We start from the raw sequence: 25,118 nt of genomic DNA, 5'->3' as shown, positions 1-25,118 counted from the left end.
ACCCTGGAACCACTTCAGTTAACACAGCATAGAGCAATGAGGTAAGAGAAATACTACATTCAAACAAGCTATTTAAAATGAGTCATGGACCAATATAAACATGGCAGGAAACACCTCGCATTCCCGATACTGATACTGATATTGAAAGCAAGTGTATCGTCCAATACAGACGCAATATTTTTTCTTTAAAAACCTCTACTAAGCTTTAAAATGAGCTATTTTAATTGAATCTTCTCCTTTAAAGGAGCATTGCACTCATTTATCAATTTTACAGAATAATTAAATGGTTAAGATGTAAACAAAGTCATTAAATGGGTTGATGTGAAATACTTCATAGTTCACAGTGGTTGTAAAAGAGTTTAATGCCTCTAAAATCTTCCTCACAGAAAGTCAATACACAAAATTGTTACGCATACACTGAATGTTTGTATGAGACATTGTTTTACTATATTTTTGTGCTAAAGTTTGGGCCTAAAACATTTTTTTAATCCATTCATCTTGGAGAAACATATGCAGGACGTTATAAGGCAATATTGTACCCAAACAAAACTTATTTTTTCAGATGTGTCACTATTTTAACATTACATATAAAAACTCAGAAGACAAATATAGGTTCACTAGTAATTTTAGATAATGAATAGAATGAATGTATGAAAAATCAGTGAAATTCCCCTTCAAGATTTGCATCTAAAAGTAGGCTATAATGCTCAAACTACTAAAACAACTACTATCCTACAGGAATAAACACATAGCTGATAACATGACATGATACAGTGTGAGTGTGACTGATTCAGGATAGATTTGCTACATTATTAAATCACAAATTTCCTCCAATATCCGATCCAGCATTTTCTGCTGATATCATCCCAATACTGATATCTGATATCGGATAGGTGCAATCTCTACACTGATCTAATTTACTGGATCAGCATTCACACTAATACTATCCTGATTAAATGGAGCAGACACAAACGTGTCCAATCCAGTTTTATTTCTTCATAATGGTAGCATTACAATGTTATAAACTTACTATACACCTTCTAGTAATTCAGATTACTAATTAAACTACAGATGACTAACTATAGCCTATTACCCAGTAAACAAACAATTGTTTGACCAATGCTATCAGTTATAAAAGGGTTATTTTCAGTAATGAACAGTTCCTATTTGAGTGGGCAGGTATATCGATTAAGGTGAGGAACTTTTGGATTGTATGCATATTGGGGCACAACAGGCAACTGATTCCACTATATAAGCTTACCAAAAACGCAGCACGGAGCTATAAGTAATGGTGTTTGGCAACACTTTTCATACAACTACAATGCTGTACCATGTCAAAAGCAAACATCTGCAGTTGATTAAAATTGTAGAGAAGCTGGACTGCAATGTGCTTTCAGGAGCTACTGAAGTACACTGAGCCAAAGCAACCCCGGTCATGGCATTTACGTTCATTTTAACTTGGGCTGCACTGTAAAAAGTGGCTCATCAGATCTACCTAAAAACAATTACTTCATGTGGTAACAAGTAAATTAACTAGTTTTATTCAAACTAAATAAATACTTTAAATGAATGATTCTTTCAATCAATGTAGTTTTTTAAATTGAATAAAACTAGTTCAATTACTTGTTAGCACATTTTGATATGGTAGATCTGATGAGCCACTTTTTACAGTGTAGTGATCAGGGGTAAATCACTTTAGAATATTAGAATACAGAACTTTCAGTGGCCCATCATTATCTATTTCAGTCATTTCGTCAACTTTTTAGTTTTCAGGCATATAATCATGAACAGAGATGTCAGAGCCTCACTTTAAACAAAACTGGGTTCTTACAAAGCGAATGTTTAATATAGTTTTGGGCTGTTTACTTCATATACATGCTTATGCCTGGTCCCACCCATCAGTACTATGTTTACTGCTTAATATGCGTGCTCTCGTAAGTGTGCATATAAGAAGTCTTTTACAATGGCTTCAAATGAGGTTCATCCATTCAGATTTCATAACTGGAACTACATTTTTGTAGTTTTGGAACTGATACTGTGGCATCGTCATGTAAGACACAGGGGGTGCCATGTTTCAGCTGTGAGTAGTGCTCTTTTATTAAAACACCAGCAGAAAGGCACATCACATGCAACCAAATCAACAACAAAAAAACAACAACAGTAACAACATTAAACAACTCAGTAAGTCCCTTTATTCCCCTTGCAAGGCCCGTCATATGGCCACGCCTCCTGAGCTTCTCACAGCCGCACACAGCTACTAGAATACTTTGACTGGCCGCATCCTTGATTTTAGGTTTGTCGGTAAGCAGTTAATAACTGACTTATGACAGTCAGTTGTTATCAGTCAAAAGAATTCGTAAAATTTGCACCCTTGATTTGCATATCTATTTGCACATCTTGGTGTGAATGACTGTTAAATTATGGTACATTAGCCTCTACTACATATTTATGTTTAGGTATTTTGTTACTATCCTGCCTTCCACCCAGTGACTGCTGGGATAGGCTCCAGCACCCCCCCGCAACCCAGAAGGATAAGCGGCTTAGAAGATGTGTGTGTGTGTGTGTGTGTGTGTGTGTGTGTGTATTTTGTTATTACAGGGGTGCCTGAAGAGAGTGCTTGGAGCAGTACTCAATATTGAACAATATCTTGAGTTCACTTACCAGAATTGTTACTGGGAAAGAAAGTTGGATCAGTGGTAATTGGTCAAAAGCAAACTGGTCACAATACGTGACCTTTGGCTTTATCTGAAGGATTCCGTACCCACAATTACATTACAGCCGGCCTCAAAATATTCTATTAGATTTAGGCCTCTTTTCAATTTCACACTAAGAGCTAAAAGAGCAACAGAACACTCCCATCTGCTCCAGACCTTCATCTGTGCACTTGCCCAAGATGAAATCACAAGTATGTAACATCAAAAGAAAAACATTTGATCAGGGACAGAGTCAGAAAAATGTTGCAGCTCCTTCTGTTAACAGCTAATACATGTTTGTTCAAAGAGTCTGAACAAAATGAGCTCAAAAAGGCTCAGACACTGCTCTATCTTTCATCCTCTCTGAATAGAAATAAATAAATAAATAAAGCTTTTTATGTGCTGCATTTACCTAGTAAATAAGCAAACCAAGTCAGTCTGAGTGTTTCTGGTGTAAGAAGTCTGAAATGTCTGACTTTTTTTTAGAAAGTAGACATTGTGATGCTCCACGCCAGGTATTCTTATCAACAGCCTTCTTATCACCAGACTATGCTTGTGGTCTTGTGCGACGACTAGTTTATCAGCAAAGAACAGACAGACTTTAAAAGTAAGCCATCAACAGTAAACAGACCGCGGTCATGAAGTTACGCTGCACCTCGTTAGATAAAGCCATAATTAAGCTCCAACTCTTATCTTCACAAGTGGAATTATTGTGTCATTTATTTCACCGCCTTGTAAAATAGCCTATCGAACCAATTACAGCAAGGCCCATGCACATCCCTCTCAAATGTCATTTCTGTTTCAGGAGTGAGTTGCTGGTGTTGACTGCTGTTACAAAAGACAAGGTTAATGAAGAAATGCGTCTGTTTGGATCTCAGAGACCTGAGACTCATTATTCATTTGATATACTATGTAGGTGGCTGGAAAAAAAGATTTTAATAGCTTTCACAAAGTTAAGCTGGCAGTTAAGTCAAACACAGACAACCTCTCAAAGCTGTTCAGGATGTTAGCTTTTTATTTTTTTCTTGCAATCAAATAGTGTGAATTAAAAAGGAAATAATTACTTGTTTTGAAAGACATTTTAATTTCCTTGTTTGGTTTAAACTCCAGCTGTCCTGCATAACTAAGGAAAGTGAAGGGAATATGGAAATTTTAAATGGAAAAAAAAGAGGAAAACAATAACAAAATAAACATTTGACTTAGCCTTAGGCTTTTTTTTTGCCATTTACAATTAAAATAGACCCCTTCTTAGTCAGACCACCAAAGCTTCCATTATTTGTCACCGCCTGTCTGATGTGGTTCTAAATTGGGGCACAAGTTTCAAATTTCCATCTGACAAAGTGAATCATGTCCAAGCCTGGACGTGTTCATTAAGGAGCGATGGCCAGCCTCCCGGTGCCTCCGACTATTCATCTGTGATTGACGTAAAGGTCGTGAGATTGGACAGAGCAAATGGGCATCTGGCTGAAATTAGGCTTCGAAAGGGCAAGCGCTCTACAGCGTGTCTCACCAATGAGATCCCCCTCTGCAAACCAGCCAAATCAAGCCAGTCTGATTATTGCAGAACCTAACAAACGACGCTATGATCGCAGGCCTCACTTGTCCATTCTGACACTGTTATTTTTGTCTATTGTATGAGACGTTGGCAAGTCGACCGAGCCCATCACGCCACCGCCTCAGAGGTGCTGCAATATGAACGAGGGCACAAAAAGAACAGATGGAAAGAGGTACAGGTGTAACGATTTCAGTAGTCTGATGTTCACATTTGACTGATATTTCAAATCGATATTTGATGAAGTATTTATTGTACTCTGGAAGAACATTTAGATGACACTGCGTTTCTGTGCTGAAGTATCTGCATTTTATTCATGTTACTGTATTTGAACCATATATTAATATGGTTAATAATACATCTCTCTGTAATGTTACACTAAGTGGATTTGGCCCCAGTTATCGACATTGGTTCAAAATCCCCATATCAGTGCTTCACTAAATAGAAAGGTTCTTTAAGGAACCAAAAGTGGTTCTTCTGTGGCACTGCACAAAGAACTCGCTCCAGCAAGGAGTGTCAATGATCACAACTAGACATCTCAGTGTATTCCATTAAAGTGGAAGGGGAGGGGGCGGAGTTTCTGCAATGCATGCAACCAAACCAGACCAAATCTTTTAGAATATGATTTCTAATCTGTCAAATCAAAACACTTTCAACACATAAAACATCCAACACTGAATCGAATCTTGACACCAGAATGAAAAATGAAACCTGACAATATGTGTGTTGTTACACAGAAGCAGGAAGGATGGAAGGAGGAGAGAGAGAAAAGGGGAGGAGGCCACTGCGATTATTGTCATTCCTCAGCGAAATCCAGCGTCCTCTGTATTCCAAACAGGAGGGAAAGTGCTCAGAACTGGGGCAGTCTGACAATCCGTGCATGGCTCAGAAGAATTGTTGTGTCTCTTGGGTATTAACTTACAAAGCCCATTATGCCGGTGAAACAAAAGGGGGATGCACGGAGGAGCCCGCTGACTTGTCACATCGTGGCATTGGGCTTAATCCATCCAAGATATGCATCATCGGGGCAAATCCCATCGTGTATCAGGATTAAAGTTATTTGTGCATGCTGCTGTGTGCCATTAAAAACAGATGTGCCGTGGTCATATCATAACTTATTTACAGTTGGAGGCGTATCCTGAGATAGGTGTTTACAGAGTGTACATGAATGAGTGCACATGCAGGAGCACAAAGTCAATGCTTCCTTACACATACCTACAGATACATGAGAAAATGTGCACACAGGTACTCATCACTGATAGTAAATGATTGATAATTGTACTTCTAAATGTGACAATGGCACACCATGCCTCCTTGACATTAACATTTATGCCCTGTTTACACACACAAACATACACAGTCATGAATAAACCAGCATGTACATACACCAGTATATTTCTGTACTACTAACTAAAGAAATGCATCATTAAAACATAGCTAACAAATGCATGTTTAAAACGAATAATTACACGGCTGCTCCATCCACAGAATTCCATATTATTTCAGTCTTATCAGTAATTTACGATGGTGCATTTATTCTGAAAATATGCTCATAAAAACCTTGAGTGATGGACAGATACCGCTTTTCCCTTTCGATACTGAGTACCAATAATGATACTAACTCCATCTATCTTAATTGCTCAATAGTTGCTTTTGAATCCTGATGTTTTTAAACTTCCACACATCACATAAAACTGAATTTCCTCACTTTTTTTAGTTAGAATGGTTTGATGTAGCATTTGAGCACTAGATGTAAACGATAATGTTTTAGATCTTTTCAGTGGTGCTGACAGGAATCAGGGGTCACTATGTCTGCTATGCAAATACAGCCATTGTATCTACTATCCAAAACAGCCGGTGAATCTAACATAACTTCTTAGTTTTCATATGCAATGCTGATAATGTTAGAATAACAGTAAATCTGAAAAAATAAGTTTTCTTTAGGGACTATTTTGCCTTACAACACCCTGCACGTACTACTCCGCTATGAATGGATTTAAAATATTCATACTTTAGGCCTGACCCTTATCTCAAAACTATAGTACAACAGCGTCCTCGATATCAGGCAGTATTAGTAACTATTTTATGGTTACTTTCTGTAAGGGAGCTTTTAAAGGCATTAAACGCTTTGGACATCTGATTCCTATCAACTCTGACTCGGTAAGAACAGAGCACCATTCTGAGTGACTCTGTCTACATCTTAACACTTGAATTTTGTAGACATTTTGAAAAAAATGGTGGAATTCCTCTTTGAGGGCACAGTAACAAAAACAGTCTGTTTAATTCTAAGGGGTAAGGAAAGGTTGTAAAATGGTCATATAAAAATAAATTATGAATGTTTTTGGTACATAAAACCACACAAACATCATAAGTGGACCTCAAGGAAAAATTAAAAACAAAACAAGTGTAGAATGTGGGCCCTTTCAACTTGCATGCCGTGCAGCTTGAATGAGATCTAGACAACTAGGCTAACTTTTGCTTTGTCCACAAAATGTCTTGGTCCTTAAAGACACAAGGCGTTTTTGCAGAAGTGAAATATTGATCTGCAGTGGTTTTATTGAAATATGGTGGTTGAACAGTGTTTTATCAACTTGCAAAACCAGTGAGAGCCTCTTAGATGTTTGCAGACATAAGCAAACAACTTCATATAGCATTCTTCAAGCCCTAATAATTAAAGCAGGTCTGTTTGGGATTTCTTATACACTTGACAGTCCAAGCAGTATTTAGTTTAAAAACTTTAAAAAACTATTAACACTATTTTTAAACATTTCTATAGAAGCACATGCCAAATATGCTATGATATAGTATGAAATGTAAAGCAATTAGTCAAACATGAATGGTTCTGATATACATTAACTGACTATAAATAACAATAAATATAAAACAATTGTGCATCTTTAAAAGAAATGTACAGAGAGCGTGAACTTGGTGAATTCACATGTATAGTTCATTCACATACACCCACAGCAACACTGTAATGCAACCACGTGTGGTCTATACTGTCTATTGGTTACTTTGATAATTAATCAAGTAATTGAGTTTATAAAAAAAGGCCCAACAAGACAACTGGACTTAACTAAACAATAACAGACATGGCGCAGCCTTTTGAAGATTCCAAAATGCTTTACTCAAAAAAAGTTTTTTAAAGAAACCTTTAAAAAAGACTCATCAACAATATTTGGAAAAAAATGCAGACACAGTGAACGGGCCTGTCCATCACAGGGCTCTGTTTCTTACCGTAAGAGACACCAGCAGGAGAAATTTTTAAATATGCATTCTCATTATGCAAATTGCCAACTGTCTTTCATTACTAATACCAAGGCTTGTATTCACAAGACAGCGGAATTGCTGGCCTAAGGTCTGATCCTAGTTATCCATACTAATTTCATTAAATGTATGTGCTGCAAAGATAAAGTGAACCAGTCCTCCTACATAGGAGATTTTCTGAACCGGAACATGGCTTTGTACAGTTAGGTCAGCACTAATTTTGCAGTGCTGTGCTCAAAAGTTGGCCTAACCTCTCTTCCTCTTTCACGCCCACCTGGGTAACGCTCAAGAATGTTCAAAATACATCAGCCCACCAGCCTCCTGTTATTTCAAAGTAGTAGTACTTGGTGCTCTCTCTCTCTCTCTCTCTCTTTCTCTTTCTCTCTCTCACACTCTCCCTCCCTCTCTCTCACTCCTACCTAGCCACACATGGAAATCTCAAATCTGGCCCCACGCAGGATCTGTTACATTCAGCTAGCTTAGCCCTGTGCTTCAACAGTAACATCACTGCAGCCTGTTCAACATCAGAATTAATATGAATGTGCAGGTGAATATGATGCTGTGATCTAAATATCAAGATTTACATACAGCAATTAATTACATAAAGTATTTACCTGCTACACCAAACACTTGGGGCGTAAATACATATATTTCCAGGGTAAATATGATTTATGATTCTGAGATCAAGATTCGATTCAATCTGCAATACTTATTGTGTTAAACATGTCTTAATTTGAGAAAGCTCTAATTATATTCTATATGAACTAGTTTGGCTCAGACTGAACCTTTTCAATGTGCACCAGCCCTCTAACAAAATAAAATGAGGCAATATCTTCATTCATTCATTCATTTATTTATTTATTTTCTCTTTTATAAACGTATAAGTGGGCATTGTGAATACTCAAGCCATTCAGTTTTGCTATCTGTAAAACTGTAAAATCAGTGTGAAATAAATAATAATCTAAAAAATAAGCCTTAAAAATTGTAAACAGAGGTTTGGAACTTGAATCCAGTGTCCAGTCATCACTGTTAATCACTGGTACTTAACTACACCATTGATGTAACTTAAGCCATGTTTCAAAGCCAAGGAAGACTGCAATTCCCGGCTGTTGTGACACTTTAGGCTGTGCCGTTTTTAGGATCCTTTGAATGCTACGCTGAGAAAGCTGGTGCATATAAGAGCATATATATTTTCAGGTTTAATATGATTTTTGATTCTGAGGTCAAATTTTGATTCAGTCTGCAAAACTTATTGTGTTAAACATGTCTTAATTCGAGAAAGCTCTAATTATATTCTATACGAACTAGTTTGGCTCAGATAGAACTTTTTTAGTGCGTGCTGCACCAGCCCTCTAACAAAATTCATTCATTTATTCACTTTTTTATAAATGTATAAGTGGGCACTGTAAATACTCATGCAATTCAGTTTTGCTTTCTGTAAAACTGCAAAATGAGTATGAAATAAATCTAATCTAAAAAAATAAGCAGGCTGGACCTTGAATCTAGTAATCACTGGTAGTTAACTGAACTGTTGATGTAACTTAAGCCATGTTTCAAAGCCAAGGAAGACTGCAATTCTCCGCTGTTGTAACACTTTAGGCTGTGCCGTTTTTAGGATCCTTTGAATGCTACTCCGAGAAAGCTGGTGCATCTTTCAAGACCTTCCATCACCCACAAGCCGTCACACACAGCGGAAACATGGCAGAAAAGGTTACAAATACCAAGATGTTTGTAATGAAATGTAAAACTTAATTTAATGTTTTTAAATGTAAGATTTAAATGTGCTGCGCTGCTTAGCTCAGTAAGCCATGATGTGTCGGTAAATCCTGCTTAGACCGGCTCAAATGTGCGTGAACGAGCACTGAAGAGGAGCCTTCGTATACCAGTGCTAGGAAGGTTTCTCCTACTTTGACTGCAGCCTTCACTTTGAGACACGCCATGACTGGCCACCTTGAGTCATACCTACTAGTAATTGCAACATCCACAACCAGAAACTGGATTCAAGGTCCGGATGAGGTGCCGTAGAATTTAGAAGGTACTTTAGAAAAAAGACCAGTGGGTTGCATAAGCCACATCTCCTCCCCTCCTACTTTACTCTGATAGGACGTGCCAAGATTCTTCGTTTTTATAAGGCCTGTTACAATCAGAAAGTTTTAGCTTACATTTAATTGCTATATAAATGATTGCAGTTAGCAATGCAAAGTACAAGCTTTAAGTGGACAAATTGGCAGATTAGCTATCTTGATTCCTAACTGTAGCTCCCACCTGAAGACAGACACAGCTCAAATAAACAAACATTACTCACTGCTGCCCTCTATAGGCCAGCCAGAAGTTAAACTTCTGAAACTGATCAAATAATTATGATCAGTCGTTTGTTATTATTGCCACTGGCCTAGTTTTGGTCACTGACAGTGGTTTCCATAGAAGACCCTCAGAATACACCAGCAACCAGATACAATTTTAAACTGCAATACAATCGTTCAAGTGTTTATGTTTTTCATTTTTTGATACTGTATTGAAATTGATACACCGGTACCAAGTATCTTTACTTAGGGGTTTCATCATTTACAGTGTTGGTTGTATTCATTCACTTAGCAACTAGCATCTGCTGCTTCTCATACTATACAGCTGGTTCAGTGAACATAATGCTTGAGAAATACACAAACCAGTGAAAAGGATGAAGGATGATGTCCCTGAACTAGTGTACAATAAACTGCACTAAACACAACAAAGACTGAAATCACTGACACATTCCTCGGCTATTTATGTGAGCTGAGTGCAAAGGTTAAGAAACATGCCATGCCATCGCATTTCTGAAAGCTGCATTCGTGTCACGACAGTCTGTGCAGATAAAGACCTCAATGAGTTAACACACTCAGGATTGACATCCAGTGATGTGACATCCAAAAACCGTACTAAGATGGAGGCTGCGCTGTCCACTGATAGTATTCTCCACACATATCACTTCATTATATTCGGATAGCTGTCATGAATGAGGTGCTGCATGCTATAATAGATGTCAGCTGTGTCAGTCATGCTATCATTTGCCCTTATCATTCTTATTTAGTCAGGGGCCACGGCAGTACATCAGCTAGATCATCATGAACACTTAAGCTGAATCTTAATACGGCTTTGAGGTACAGTACATGCTTGTCTCGGACAGTGAGGAAGTACAAGATCAAGCAGCAACCTCCAACCTGGGCAGTATCTCCATTAAGTCTGGGGCAATTACCTGAGCTAAATCTGAATAGCATTCTGAGTGCAGCTTTTCTCTGGAGAATACAAAGAGAGAGAGAGACCAACTAAGAGAGACAGAGACCATAAGATAGAAAGAGAGAGAGAGCCTCTGGGGACCCCAGAGGCAGTCTGTCAGTGGAGCTGATCAAAGCTGGGCAGAGAGGGCAGAGCTTGTCACGAAATCATGATATCCAATGCTGGCTTCACCGTCTCTCCGCTCACCGAGTCTATGCACTCTATTCCCAGAGACTGGGCTTTCTTTATGGCTCTCGAAAGCTAAAGCTGTCTGTGACCCCATAATCAAATATGAATTGCTCCCGTAATAGTGCTCCTCTCCAGAAAGACAGAGGTGAGTGACGAGCAATAATTCTTCCCAATAAATTCTTCTTCTGAGAGAACTGACAGCTTTCTTTGATGGCTCGCCGCAAGCACCGTGTGAGAATGTTCTGATCACGTCTATACGTTCCATCTATAAGAACTCTGCTGGACAATATTAGACTGATCTCAGATCTGTAAACGGAATGGTGGTCTGTGTTTTGACCACCATCAGGCTAGAACAGGATCTACTGTCAAGATAAAAGCCTCCAGTAACTCCCACCCCCTACCTCCTTCCCTAGGCTCCACTGTTAGATCCACGAGGCCTAGCTGGGCCAAAACCCACAGCAAGCCCCTTTCATCCAACCCTACCCATTCAGAGTGAATCCTCGAGGCCTGAAAGTGCTTCCTGACCACCAGATCCTGGAACCCATACATTATTCAGTAGCATTTAAAGTTTAAATTCCTTTTTGGTTGGGAAAGGAGGGTGGTCTATGCTCTGGTGCAATACAGACAAAGTGGCAGCGGGAGAGAGAGAGAGAGAGAGAGAGAGAGAGAGAGTGTGGCAGGAAGAGAGAAAGGCACTTTTCTTCCTTCCTCTTATTCTATCGTCTTGCTCTATGAAGCCAACTGTGAAATAGACCTAAGATGTGAGGCTTTATAACAATCACAGCAGGCCTGTTTGGCACCCGGGTAATTTCCACCCGAAATTCCACTGATTGCGCCGTGAGAGAAGAGAAAATCCTCGCATCAGAGGCTGCCAAAGAGCACGCTCTGTGAAGTATGGACCATAGGACGAGCAACAACTGCTGCTTTCCTTCATAAAGAAAACCTTGTCGCTTCCCGCTTCCCACTTGCAAAGAGTACAAAAGTGAGACGACATACTGTACTATGGCGCACATTTTCTGTCTGCTCCCTCTGACAAATGCCAACGTCTTCAGCCAAGCTAAATTGCCATGGTAACACAGTTCTTGACTGCCAGCGGAAAAAAAAGAAATAAACCACATAAGGCGTCTAAAACATTCAAACTGGAAGGGGAGAGTTCATTTTCTGTACAACTTATGAACTGATCATTAACTTTTATGAAATCTTGTTTCTAACAAGACGCAGGTTTCAGCCGTTCCGCTGAGCAGACTGAGATAACATTTTTACGCATTATCAATTGACATTTTATAAAGTCAAATGAAAGATCTAGGGACAAAAACAGTAGCTCAGTAACATAAAATCAGCTTAGACAAAAGGAGGACTGTCACCTGCTTTGCCTTCCATCCTCATTCAAGTGTATTTCTGAGGGAAAGCAGCAGAATCAATTGAGTGTAGGAAACTGTGTACCGTGCACACTAACACTGAGGGAAGACAGCGGTGCACTCACAGAAAAGCACTTAAAATATTTCACCTCTTCGCTCCAGCATGGCATGCTAAATGTGAATAATTAATCAAGTTCAATTAGAATGTGGCACGCGAGAAACCTTTTTCGGTGTGGACTCAAATTTCAAGGCCGCTGTTTTGAGTGACAGCACTAGAGGTTACAGGCTGACACATTAATAACTGTAATTATTAACTTTGCTCAGCACCTCCTTTTCATACACACAGGCCTTTGAAAAAGTCACTTGACCTGCCTGCATGCCTGTAACTGCTATAATCATGATGCAGACTTTATTTAGTATCGGCTCGTACATGAACACTGGTTTGATTAGTGCTTGTAAAGTGGCTAGTAAAAAATGTAAATAGCAAAGCCAGCTCAGGGCGAGGCAGAGCTATTTCTGATAAATAAGACTTGTTTTCAGATTTAAAACAACCAATAACGACAGCACTGCAGCAGCAGTGAGCTAGTGACCTAGACTATAGCTAAAAGATTTTAGATCTACATTTAGATCTAAAAGTTTCATTTTCAGCTGCATTTTTTAATCACAGGTTACATTATCAGCAACATTGTCTGAGCTAGTCTTAAGTGGGGACATTTACCCCATAAAACGAATTCTGTGAACTGCCAGTGGATGAACTAGACCAATCAGAAGCAACACTCATTAAACACTGGCACACTAAACTTAAGTTCAAGCTTAAGCCAGAAAAAGTGGATATGTTGGTCTGTCGGCCAAAAAACAGTCCTGGATCTTAATTCATAGATAATAATCCCAATTTAAATAGCAATCACAATACTGGTGAGAAAAATCACAATTAGATGTTTTCTCCAAATAGTTCAGCTCTAAAGCAGACATATGAATGTGATATGGCTGTAAATAACCATTAGTAGGGGTGGGCAATATGGTAAAAATAAAACATAATGATACTTCAAGACATTTTGATGGTCCATGATACTAGGACTAGGTGGTATCCATTTGTTTGATGCCAGTTTGATGAAATTAAACCTGTAGTGTGTTGGCTAAGCTAACAATAGCTTAGCTAGCAGGCCACAGCACAGGCTTGGTTCCAGCAAACTGACGCAAAAATGACACCCATTTGGAGACAATTAAGAGCACAAAGTCACTGGTGAAAAGCTGAAATGAAACGTGTTCTGTGGCGTCTCTTAGACGTTGCTGAGTTGTTATCCTGTTTAGTGTTTTTCCTGGCCCTGATTTTTCCCTCTCTTTCTATCAGCGCCACCTATTGTTGAGCTCCCACATCACCAAATAGTGAGTCCTCTAAAATATAAATGGGTGGAATGTGTTTATTTGGTCCTTCAGATGTGGAACAGAAATTTGACACACCATAATTTTAAAATTCTCTCAATATTTTTGAACACCAGGATAATTTTTAAATACCATGGTATATCTTATTACCATTTTACCCCCCATACCCTCCATGATATGCATATGCATGTTTAGTTTTTCAGTGGTTTGATAATATGCAAATCATTTTAATTTAGCGTTTACTGATTGTATTCAACACTTCACACACTGTGCTGCTCCAAATCCAATGAAATTTTGTTCTCTTTGTAATGAGACATGCTGTTGGTCGGTATTCTTTAAATACTAACAATATCCACAGTTTGCTCAAAAAAGGTGTGTTGTGGCATAATTTATCACAATAACAAAAATTATTGTTATACTGCCAATTGGTACCACCAATTAGTACCACTTTTATTATTAAAATAAAAGAAGCTGTGTACAGCCATGTACGCAAACTCAAGCGAGACTAGCAAGCTAATCTGATTTATGGAACGCGGCTGATTCATCAAAGTCATCTTTCATGAACCGCTCTCAGCCAAGTACTGTGGACCCATCCCGCAGCAAAACAAGGACTTTCCATGGAAATAAAATGAAACATTTAATAAGCCACAGTATTCCATACATTATGCTAAGCTAAACAGCTCTGACACAAACTGCACTGAGAGACCAGTGAAGTTGTGCAACAGGAAACAGAAAAGATTCAAGTCAAAAAAGGGTTTAACTGCAGACCATGTACAAATTTTACAAATTGTCAAAAAACTATTTAATCACTCTTCAGATGTTTGAATTCAAGCCATGTACAAACACTAAACACGTACATGTGTAGTGTTCACTTCATAACAACGGAAAAGTGAAAGAACGACTGCCGCCGATTCACTGCCTGAGCGCACACACATCATCACATACATACAGAGTGCTGTGCGGAAGCTGGGGGGTGAGTTCCTTTGGCACGCGCTGGCTCTCGGAGCAGGTGTGAGATTGTAACACAGTGGATAATTTAAGCTAAAGGTCTGAACCAGAAGCTCCTGAAGCAGGTGCAGAACTGCAGCAGCGAGCCCTGAACTCTGATCAATTAAAAAACACCCTAATGGTCTCATTTCCAGGAGCTATAAAACCCCCCTCATTTGCAAGCCATATCTGTCATCCGTACCACCAAATCCCCTCCCCCCCAGCAACATCCATCACTTCCTACCCTTTATAACCCCCCAAAACCCTCACTATGGTTTATTCTCAGACTCGGTAAACGGTAATCAATGTCGTCCAGGGCTCACTGCTTCATTCAAGCAATTTATCAGCGCTAGGGCCGAGACTGTAGGGTCCCTCGTGTTTGTGGGCCCGTCAGACATAAATCACAACCAATCTATAGCGCGCTCGTCTGCGCGTCTATGATTTACCGACAGGTGGCCCGTGTCCTGCACATATTTACACAGGAAGTACGTGAGCAATGAATGGGGGGAAGGGGGGGCGGGTAGAAATCTTCATCTTCAGCTTTATCACGTCGGAACGCCAGTGCTGTCCAGGACAGCAGCCAATATTCTCAAAATTTTAAAATTATAACTCTTAAAAATAAAGATTCCTAAGTGGTTTGTGGCTTAGATACACAGTTCTAGGAAATACCTTTAATTTAGGCATGCATGATAATATGAGTATCATATCGGTACCAGCAGATATTGCTTAAAATTAAATATAACAAATTTATTGTACTCCGGAAGAACAGAACGTTTAGGCAACGCTGCACTAAAAGATCTGCATTGTATTCATTTTACTGCATTTATAAAAACATGTTATATTTCTCCATAATGCTAATCCAGGTTGATCTAACCCAAATATCTATATTTTATACATCTTTACATGTTGGCATTGGCACTGGCAGATAAGAACATGGGAAATATCAGACATCAGCATCGGCTCACAACTCCTGTATCAGTGCATCTTTACTTTATTTGTTATATAATCCTTACACTGAGCGAACGTTCTTACAACTTCTTCATCTCCTAGCCATTCATAGAAACATTCTTCAGGAAACTTTTTGGCACCTTTACTTTTCAATACGTGTGGAAGAGGAATGCAACTGTAATCAAAAATAATAACCATTTTCCAGCATCTCTCACTCAAGACGTCTGTAGGGAAATAAGATTTTTATGTAGTAACTGAGGCAAAGAGGCATGCATCAAAAACTAAGCTTGCATTAGAGGTGAGTAAACCGAAACTCAGCGCTAATGGTCTAGTCTGGTCAGAATATACTGTATAACCGGTCAGGGACTGGATATATTTGAGATTAAGAGTATGGACACACTCAAAGTCTCATGACATTTCAGCAAAGGTGTCTCTACCCTACAGCAACCACTGTTGGTTTAGGAATGAAACAAATCTCATGCGGTCAACAGAGAAGACCACCCCCACAGCCTCAGAACTGATGAGCAGTGCTCACATGCTTAGACAAGACATAGATGAGCTGTGTTTACTTTTACTCTAAGGAGTTCAGCAGAGCATCCCCTACTTCATATAAGACAGTGCTTTGCTCCATTACACATGTAGACGTTTTATCACACTATTGTTCTCCTCAAACGTCCATTCCCCACCAACGCCTATGGTGATGTCCATTGGCCAGTTATGTAAATAAACCTCATGCCACCCCTTCATCCCTCCATTCATAATCACAGCACTTGGACAACAAGGTACAGTTCACATATTCATCAGGACAGATAATCTCCAACATTATCTTGGTCTTATATCACTGACAACAGCGACAGTCTACTGTAAACAATCTTGTAAGCCCACGCATCATGTCCATTGCTAACAAAGTTAAACAGCCTAATTAGAGAGAAACCAGCTGAGCATTTTGGAAATGTATGCGTGTCATTTATGATGGATAGGCACAGAATTAGTCTACTATCAAGAGTGACAAGCAAATCCTCAGTGTTTTTTAAGCTTTTTTCACAGTTGGCAGTGTAGCACAGTGCCATCAGTCATTTCAGCTGAATAGCTCCTCAGTGATTGAGGACGCATCACATATTACAAGCAACTTCATACAGTTAAAATCCTCCTACGGTGCTCATATAAGTCCAGATGGACACTGGAAGAGCTAATGCAGCACTGGGGACTCTGCTGTGCCAGAGTTCTGATGCCAAAGTGAACTTGTGAAGCGTCAAGTTCACCAGATATTTCTGGAAAATCGTGCATTTGCCTGCACTGGATGGAGAAAGTCAGTGTCATCAGGCGGCAGCAGGCAGCAGAGTTACAATAAAAACCTCGCACAGCACGTTCCGCCGCGAAATGCAGTTTATCGACCAGTAAAAAGCTTTATTCAAGACTTTATAGAAATTCCATATTTCAAGCGACCACAGCCCCTGACATCGCTTAATTCGACATGAATTACAGCATGTACGTCGATACTCACTCACTTCACCTACGCCAAGACAAGAAACCAGAGCCCACCTAAAACAAAAGAGACAATGTTTTGGATGTGGGTACTGAGAGGTTAATCTTCTGCTGGTCTAGAACTGACCACGTTGCTGACAACAATAATGTGGCACGTGTCATGATTAGCCTTTATGTGTATCCTGTTGTCATTTGAATTAAGAAAGGCTACAGGCTAATAAAGAGGTGACCATCTCGTTTAAGGCAGCCGTTCAGTTAAAGCCACTCCGTTAACTTTTCCGCACTCCAGCTCGCCTCCCCAGAGCTGCGAGCCGCGTCAAATCAGCCCAAGCTTCAAAACTTCTCATGTCATAAAACTGTAACCTGCCTCCTTTGGAGGAAGAGAAGCCATTAGAGGCAACAAGTTACACATCCGCACAGCGTCCTTTCAAAACGTTCCCAGCAGACGCGGCTCGTTATCAGCAGCCCAGCCCTCCTATCAGCGTGGAGCGGCGTAATGTAGCTTCATTCCCAGCAATTACTCAGTTTTCTCTCCAATTAAACTGCCGCGGTCACACAGACAGCAGAGCGCAGTTTCAGTCAGGCTCCAGAAACGCAGAAGCGCGCGCGCTCTTACCGTCTGCCAAAAAAAGCCGAGATGTGAAGCGCCGGGGTGTTTTTCCTCTCTCCGCCTCGGACTGAGTTCCTCGCGGTTCGCGGTTTCTCCTCAGCTGAAGCTCCGCTCGTGCGCTGCGGTGGGAAACCAACGGTGGCGCGCGCGCCTCTCTCGCGCCACGCCGGTAGTGGAGCTCGCGCTCTACAGCGGAAAGCGGAGCCACAGTGAGCCTCTAGTGGCGGAGTGGAGAAGCATTGGGGAGAGAGAGAGAGAGAGGGAGGGAGAGAGAGAGAGAGGGAGGGAGAGAGAGAGGGAGGGAGAGAGAGAGAGAGAGAAGGGGGGTGGTTCGGAGGGGAGGGAGGGTTTCCATCAAACGCTGCTTTCAGAAACCCCCTGTTTTGTGTTAACCGCTCGTTCGTGTTTATTTCTGAAACTTGGTTTCGTTAAGACAGGTGAGTGAATTTGAAGTGAAGCAGATTTGGGTGCGTTAATTTGAGTGCGCGTGCGCGATTGTGGGGACCAAATCTATGAAATCTCAACCATCTTTGTGGGGGCCAAACGTCCGCACACTGAGGGGGATAGCCTTGGCATTAATTACACTGATTAAATATTTGTTTATTATGTCGTAAAATTCAGAAAAATGACAGCACAACTTGCAACTTGGGCATTTGACGTTGTGGGGACGCTCTGTTTTTGTTTTGCATTGTAGCCAAAATGCAGCTTTTAATTAGAAATGTCATATGTTTTCAGGCCAGTTTTCTTTTTTGCTTATTATTCATTCATGGGATATTGTTGTTGCCATTCTAAAATTTGAAGAAAACATTTTCTCATATATATATATATATATATATATATATATATATATATATATATATATATATATATATATATATATATACATAAAAATATCTCTTTTAATTTCACTTTTTGGGTCTTGCTTATTTGTTTATTTATGCATTATTGTTGGAGGGCAAAGGGCCTCCAAAGACTCTTGTATCCCAAGGCCTCGCAAGACCATTCCTGACTGAGGTGAAGGTTAGGGTTGATTTAGGTCTAGGCTATAATGATAAAGCAGAAGAATTCAATTAAATATCCTGTAGAAATAACAATGTACATGTGTGTGTGTGTGTGTGTGTGTGTGTGTGTGTGTGTGTGTGTGTGTGCGTGCATATATCAAAGAGGGAAGAGGGCAGAAGGGGGGCACGAACAGGGATTACACAAGAGCTTTTGGTGGTTTTCTATCATTCTCAGGAGAGAGAGAGAGAGAGAGAGAGAGAGAGAGAGGACAATATAAGAAAGAAAGACTCTCGGCTGGCCTGTGCTACACCTTCCCCAGATGGCGTTAGCCACCGTGGCATTATTTACTGTGGCTGTCCCGGGTTAAGTACCTGGCTGAAGGGTCTGGATCAATACTTCACCCAGAGGTGAACTCAGCAACATGAAAGGTGAAATAGTCTCAAAAACTTCACAGCAACCAGCACCAGTCTGCTGAGACTGTATACGCCGCTGTGCTTTGATGTCTCTGGATTGTCTTTGTAGTACTGTTTATTATAGTTCTGAGTCCCTCTTGTACTGTAATTAATATGTGAGGGAATGTATCAGTCAATGGACACACCCAACCAAATATGTATTTTTTATCTTATGGATATTTTGATCTAAAGGTTTGTGCTTAAATGCAAATGATTTTTTTTAAATGTCATTCTAATACAAATACCAGTAGCGGAGTCTATGTATAAAATTATTTCCAAAACAAAAACATCAAATTCTCATCTCAGCATATGTGTTTCTTATTTAGTCCTGTTGGAAAAGCATATTTGGGAATACAGTATGTGTAAAATTGCATTAGGGTACTTCCCAAATGAATCTAAAATACAAAATGTATAATAAGAGTATAATTTGCATAATTCCTTTTGTGTTACTTCATAGTTTTGATGTCTTTACTGTTAGTCTAAAATGTAGTATAGATATCTAGATATTAATAGTACAAAAATAAGAAAAACTCTTCTATGTGTCCAAACGTTTGACTATTAATGTACATTAGACAGAAACAAGCATGAAATTTTATTGTTTGCAAAAGTTTTAAGCAAAAACAAAAAAACCTACTTATTATTATTACACTTAGTAAGTGTGTTTTTGCAAAGTGTGATATTGTGAATTGTTTGCTCAGTTCATGAGACAGCAGAGGGATTGTGGGAACTGAAGCAGGTGATGAGAGCCAAAATAATGTTGAGAATTTTGTAACTTCATTGAAATACTATCCACTACTTTGTTACCTAACTACAAGCCAAAACAAACTACAACACCACGCCAAAATTAAAAAATAAATAGAAAATTTTTATGTTCTTTTCTATGATACACTTGACCAGTTGTGTTTTCCCCTCATTCAAGCATCTTTGAGAGCATAGTGGTGCAGAAGTTGTTAAGGGGCCCTCTGGTGGCCACAGGGCCCTTAGCAGCTGCTTATGTCGCTTATTAAGTAGAGTTGGCACTGTGGATGGTAACTGTAAATACTGGACTTCCTCAAGGAGAGCTTTGAAAATGGTTAAACTAACACACTGACAGCTCAAGTGGCAATGTATTGTTTACTTGTTTATTTGTATTTATTTCAATGTTTGAACAAATAAATGTTTACGGCTCAGATAAATGGCTTTACATACTTTACATTTTTGTGACTTTTGCACAGTATTGTGTCTTTGTACATCAGCATTTGTGTAAAAACAGCTGGTTTGTGGTTGTTGTCAAGATTATAGTGTCCAAGCCACTGGACAGGGAACTTGTTATGAGAAGCTGTTGAGTTTTGAGGTCTCTCTATTTCTCTCTCTCTCTCTCTCTGTGTGTCATACTTGAGTTGAAATGCTATAATAAACCTTGGTCCAACACCTTGGTGCTGAGATGCTTTTAATCCATCATGGTCTGGCATGCACAAGCTCTCTATCTCTGTCCCTGTCTCTCTCTTTCTCCCTCACACACACACACACACACACACACACACACACACACAGTTTAAATATGTTGTCATAAGAAGTGCTGACTATGAAAACGGCTGCTGAATATTCCACATATTTTGTGTTAGCAAATTGGCAAGACAGTGCAGCGAGCAATCTCTCAAACTCTACGCAGGGCCAAACCCGGACAGGCAGTGTAAACATGGCCGCTGGAGGAAGACGAATGAGACTGACAGTGACCACCGCAGATCCACCACGCACCACATCAATGACAAAGCGACAGAAACATGGAGCAAAGGCAAAGATAAATGCTGCGCCCATTACCAAATCAATATATTTGCGGCATTTAATCATAATTCGTGCTGGGGAAGCCTAAAGGAAATCTGCTCTGTGAAAAGGAGAATATACTCACCAGACGAAGAATATAGGGCTGCATCCTTTATAAATAATGAATGAAGGACAATGAACACTATTTTCCCCCCCCTTTTTTCTTTTCCGCTAGCTCTGAAATTTGAAAGTGCATGCCCTAACATAACTGTTGGTGGCAGAAATTGAAATTACATTCTGCTTCTATGACTAACTCTGGAAAACAATAAGCATGAAAAAAAGAAGGAAAAAAGATTTAGAAAGACTTTTGTCTTCCTCTGCATTGTTTCATTGTCTCGTGCCAGCGTCTTCAACAAAAGGAGAGGAAAATGGGTTAAGATTCCCTCCGCTGTTTCCCAGAAAATGTTCAGCTCTCTGATTTACGTGCATGTACGAAGTGCAGAGTGGCTCAATCGAAGAGGGAGAACTGGAGGACTGGGATGAGCACAGTGGCCTGTTTGAACCAGTTCATCTACTTTAGGGTGATATGAACTCAAATAGTGTTGAAAAGACTGTTTGCGCAACAAGGACCTACAGTCAAAAACCTCAGAGGTTGTTCTAGTAAGATGTCAGCAATTGTACCTAGTAAGCATATTTAAATATAAATACAGAACATCACTGTCATAGCACAAAGTGGGTGGTGTAAAGCACGCCACCACTGGACTCTGGAGCACTGAGAACATGTTCTCTGGAGTGATGAATCACGCTTCTCTATCTGCAGTCTGATGGACGAGCCTGGGTTTGGCGAATGCCAGGAGAATAATACCTGCCTGACTGCATTGTGCCAACTGTAAAGTTTGGTGGAGGGATGATGCTATGGGGTTGTTTTTCAGGGGTCAGCCTAGGCCCCTTAGTTCCAGTAAAGGGAAATCTTAATGCTTCAGCAAACCAAGACATTTTGAACAATTGTATGCTTCCAACTTTGTGGGAGCAGTTTGGGGAAGAACCTTTTTTTGTTCCAGCATGACTGGGACCCAGTGCACAAAGCTGGGTGAGTTTGGTGTGGTAAAAACTTGACTGGCCCTCACAGAGCCCTGACCTCAACCCCATCCAACACCTTTGGGATTAGCTAAAATTGACATTGCGAGCCAGGCCCTCTCATCCTACATCAGTGTTTGACCTCACAAATGCTCTTCTGGATGAATGGGCAAAAATTCCCGAAGACACTCTCCAAAATCTTGTAGGAACCCTTTTTAGAAGAGCGGAAGCTGTTAAAGCTGCAAAGGGTACCAACTCGATATTAATGCCTATGGATTTAGAATGGGATTCATAAAAGCTTTTGTATGTGTAATGTGTAGGTGTCCCAATACTTTTGTCTATATAGTGTATATTAACATGCATCAAAGCCTTTTTTTCGCTTTCCTATAAAAACTGTTTTAGAGTTAAAAGACTTATGACAGTGATGATAATGTTCCATATATTTACATTGTATTTATAAAGGATATTGCTTATGCTTTATACTTTATCACTTATTAGCTACAACCCGTCCACCTGTCTGCTCAAGAAAGCCCTTCAGTGCTAATGAAAACGATACAAAATGTAATTAATTTCACTCTTATAATACAGGATGAACTCCAAAGTGTTGAGTTCTTGTATCCTTGCGCCTTTATTATCACCTTAAACAAATAAAAGTGACGATGAAAACTTTCCTTTGAGCATCAATAATTTCCAATTTTTCTGTAAACAGTATCACCACAGCAATGTTTACAAGACTGTATGCCGCCATCGGTTATGCAACATCGCAGTTTTAACCAATTCAATGCAATAACACAAGGAATGACACTTTTTCATGGCAACATATAAACACAGCACTACCCTGCCCAACTGTTCCTGCAGGTTGTGGGAAATTAGCTGAACTCTGCTATGGTAAACTAGTTAAGCAGTAAAGTCAATAGCGATAAAGGAAATAAAGCTGAATATTGTGGAAAAAAGAGAAACTCACAGTCCATTACCATACGCCTTGTGCACCTATGGCTAGTGCTGTAAAAAGTAGGCTTGTGGTTAATTACCTTTACCTTCCATGGTATTCTGTCAGTAGTTATAGTGGCTATAAGGTCAGCAATGTGTTGTGTTTAAAACACCATTGTTTTTCTCTGTAGTTATGATAGGTACTGTAGGCTAGATTGTGGTTATCATCGTCACTTCAGCAATTTCTCTGGGACATAATAATTCCCAGCTGGCCTTGCAAATCTATAACCAGGCCCCCAACAACATTGCTACAAAACCTTGTAACAGAGCAAGTTAGAGTTAATGGAAAGATAAGTGTTGTGGTTGAGCTAATTAAAGTTGGAAAACGGTTTAGGAATTAGTCAAGCAACCAAAACCTCAAACCTGGTCTTAAATACAGCTCTATAGTCCACCAGGATGACAGCTTTGAGTTTGATAGCTTTGAGCACTGATGAAACAGTAATAAACTATAAATAAGCACTTTTCAAATGAACTATTTTGTGATACAGTGTACACAAGCAATGCGCAAAATCTCTGTCGGAGGTCATTAGAAACTAAACATTTTTCTATCATTCATTCATGACACAGTGGACGATGCATCATATCAGAATTAAGAAATAAACAATCATCAAACAAATCCGCTGAGAACGAAGACAACTTCTCCCCATTCCCAGCACTTCACTCATAAATACTATACTTGCATTCAGCAGAAATGCAAATGCTATCATATAAACGCTGACTAAGATGTGCTTAAATGAGCACATACTGTTAAAATTCATTCTTGTAAAAAAATATGAGACACTTTTTCTCTACATTTTTTCTACCAGCCCCTATTGGAGAAGACCACCTATCCAGTTGCCTACAGGTAATTTGAGTTTGAGACCCCTGCTCTATATGTTTAAATCAAATCTGTTTGCTGCTGGATGAAAATCTAATAAATCCTTTCCCATGATGGCTTAACTGGGCAAATCACTTTAAATTAGTGGTAAGAATGATGTTTGGTTTATATCCAGTTGACTTTAGGTGGTGATTCTGAATAAATTTTAGAAAACATAACTATTATTTCTGAAAAGAAAAAAAAATCATGATCTGGTCTCAGCCTTGGCTTGGTTTCACACTCCTGGTCTCGGCCTTGACTCAAACTCTTGGTCTTGACCTAGACTCCATGTGTCCAGGCCTTGGTCTTGACTCTGACTTGATTCAAATGGTCCTGACTACAACAAAAGCTTTTACAGTTTAGAAAACAAATCAGGCCTGTTTAGAGTGTAACTTTTGTTTAGAATATCATACTTCGTGATATACTGTGCAAAAGTCTTAGGCAGCTGTGAAAATGTTTGAACCGGTCTTGGCAGTAAGGGTGATTTTGCCTGTAAAAACACTGTATAGCATTAGAATAAATACAAGTTCCGTCAGCCTCACCTGCTTTAATTCAGTGAAGGATTGATTAGATGAACTAGGTATTGGATAGTGACTGTGAATACTGAATGTCCTTGAGTGTGTGTGTGAACACACACACACACACACACACACACACACACATCAAATTGCAATGCATTTGTTGATTTGTATTTATTCTAATATTAATATCTTGAAAACAAACAAACTACTTGCTGCTCAAATAAATAGCTTTACACATCGCATCAGTTGCATGCTGTCTATTGTATGCTATCCATAAGAACTGCAATGTTTTTTTTTCCTTTTTTTGCTGATGTGTGTTATTGTGCCTCTTAATACATTTGCTTTTGTGCTATGATCAGTAAACGCTGCTGTCTCTCCGTTCATGAAATAAATCTAGGCCCAAGTCACTGAGTCTGCCTTTTCTTTTACAGTTATTATACCGATTCACTAGAGGAAGACTCGTGCTTGCTTTCCGCCATCTGTTCTTTGTCATGACTCCAGATAAACAGCAGAAACTTCATTATCAAAACAGTTATTCCACATTTTCTCCAGCTGTAAAAGCTTATTATAGTGTGCAGCATTTCTGTCCACAGATTAATATATGTCACAAAAAAACATGATGACTCCATGATTGGCGGGTGAATCACTTGCTCAGCATACAGTATTGCCCTGTTTGTGAATAGCACTAATAATAAAAATAACGAACCGTTTTAATTGGGTTTGACCGCACAGTCACACTAGATATTACAGTAA

General features: G+C 39.5%; 1 long non-coding RNA gene across 1 annotated transcript in view; it reads right to left on the bottom strand.

Moving 5' to 3' along the window:
* The window catches only part of LOC118808499, a 107,349-nt gene extending 89,519 nt beyond the window's left edge, over positions 1 to 17,830 (bottom strand). Inside the window, exon 1 of the long non-coding RNA XR_005007281.1 lies at positions 17,731 to 17,830. This is a non-coding gene — a long non-coding RNA (uncharacterized LOC118808499). The remainder of the gene's footprint in view (positions 1 to 17,730) is intronic.
* Positions 17,831 to 25,118: the final 7,288 nt, after the last annotated feature.

This window comes from Colossoma macropomum, unplaced genomic scaffold, assembly GCF_904425465.1.
Source record: "Colossoma macropomum unplaced genomic scaffold, Colossoma_macropomum, whole genome shotgun sequence".
In the NCBI taxonomy this organism is placed as follows: Eukaryota; Metazoa; Chordata; class Actinopteri; order Characiformes; family Serrasalmidae; genus Colossoma; species Colossoma macropomum.
The sequence above is the reverse complement of the archived record's forward strand: the minus strand, read 5'-3'. Positions and strand labels throughout refer to the sequence as shown.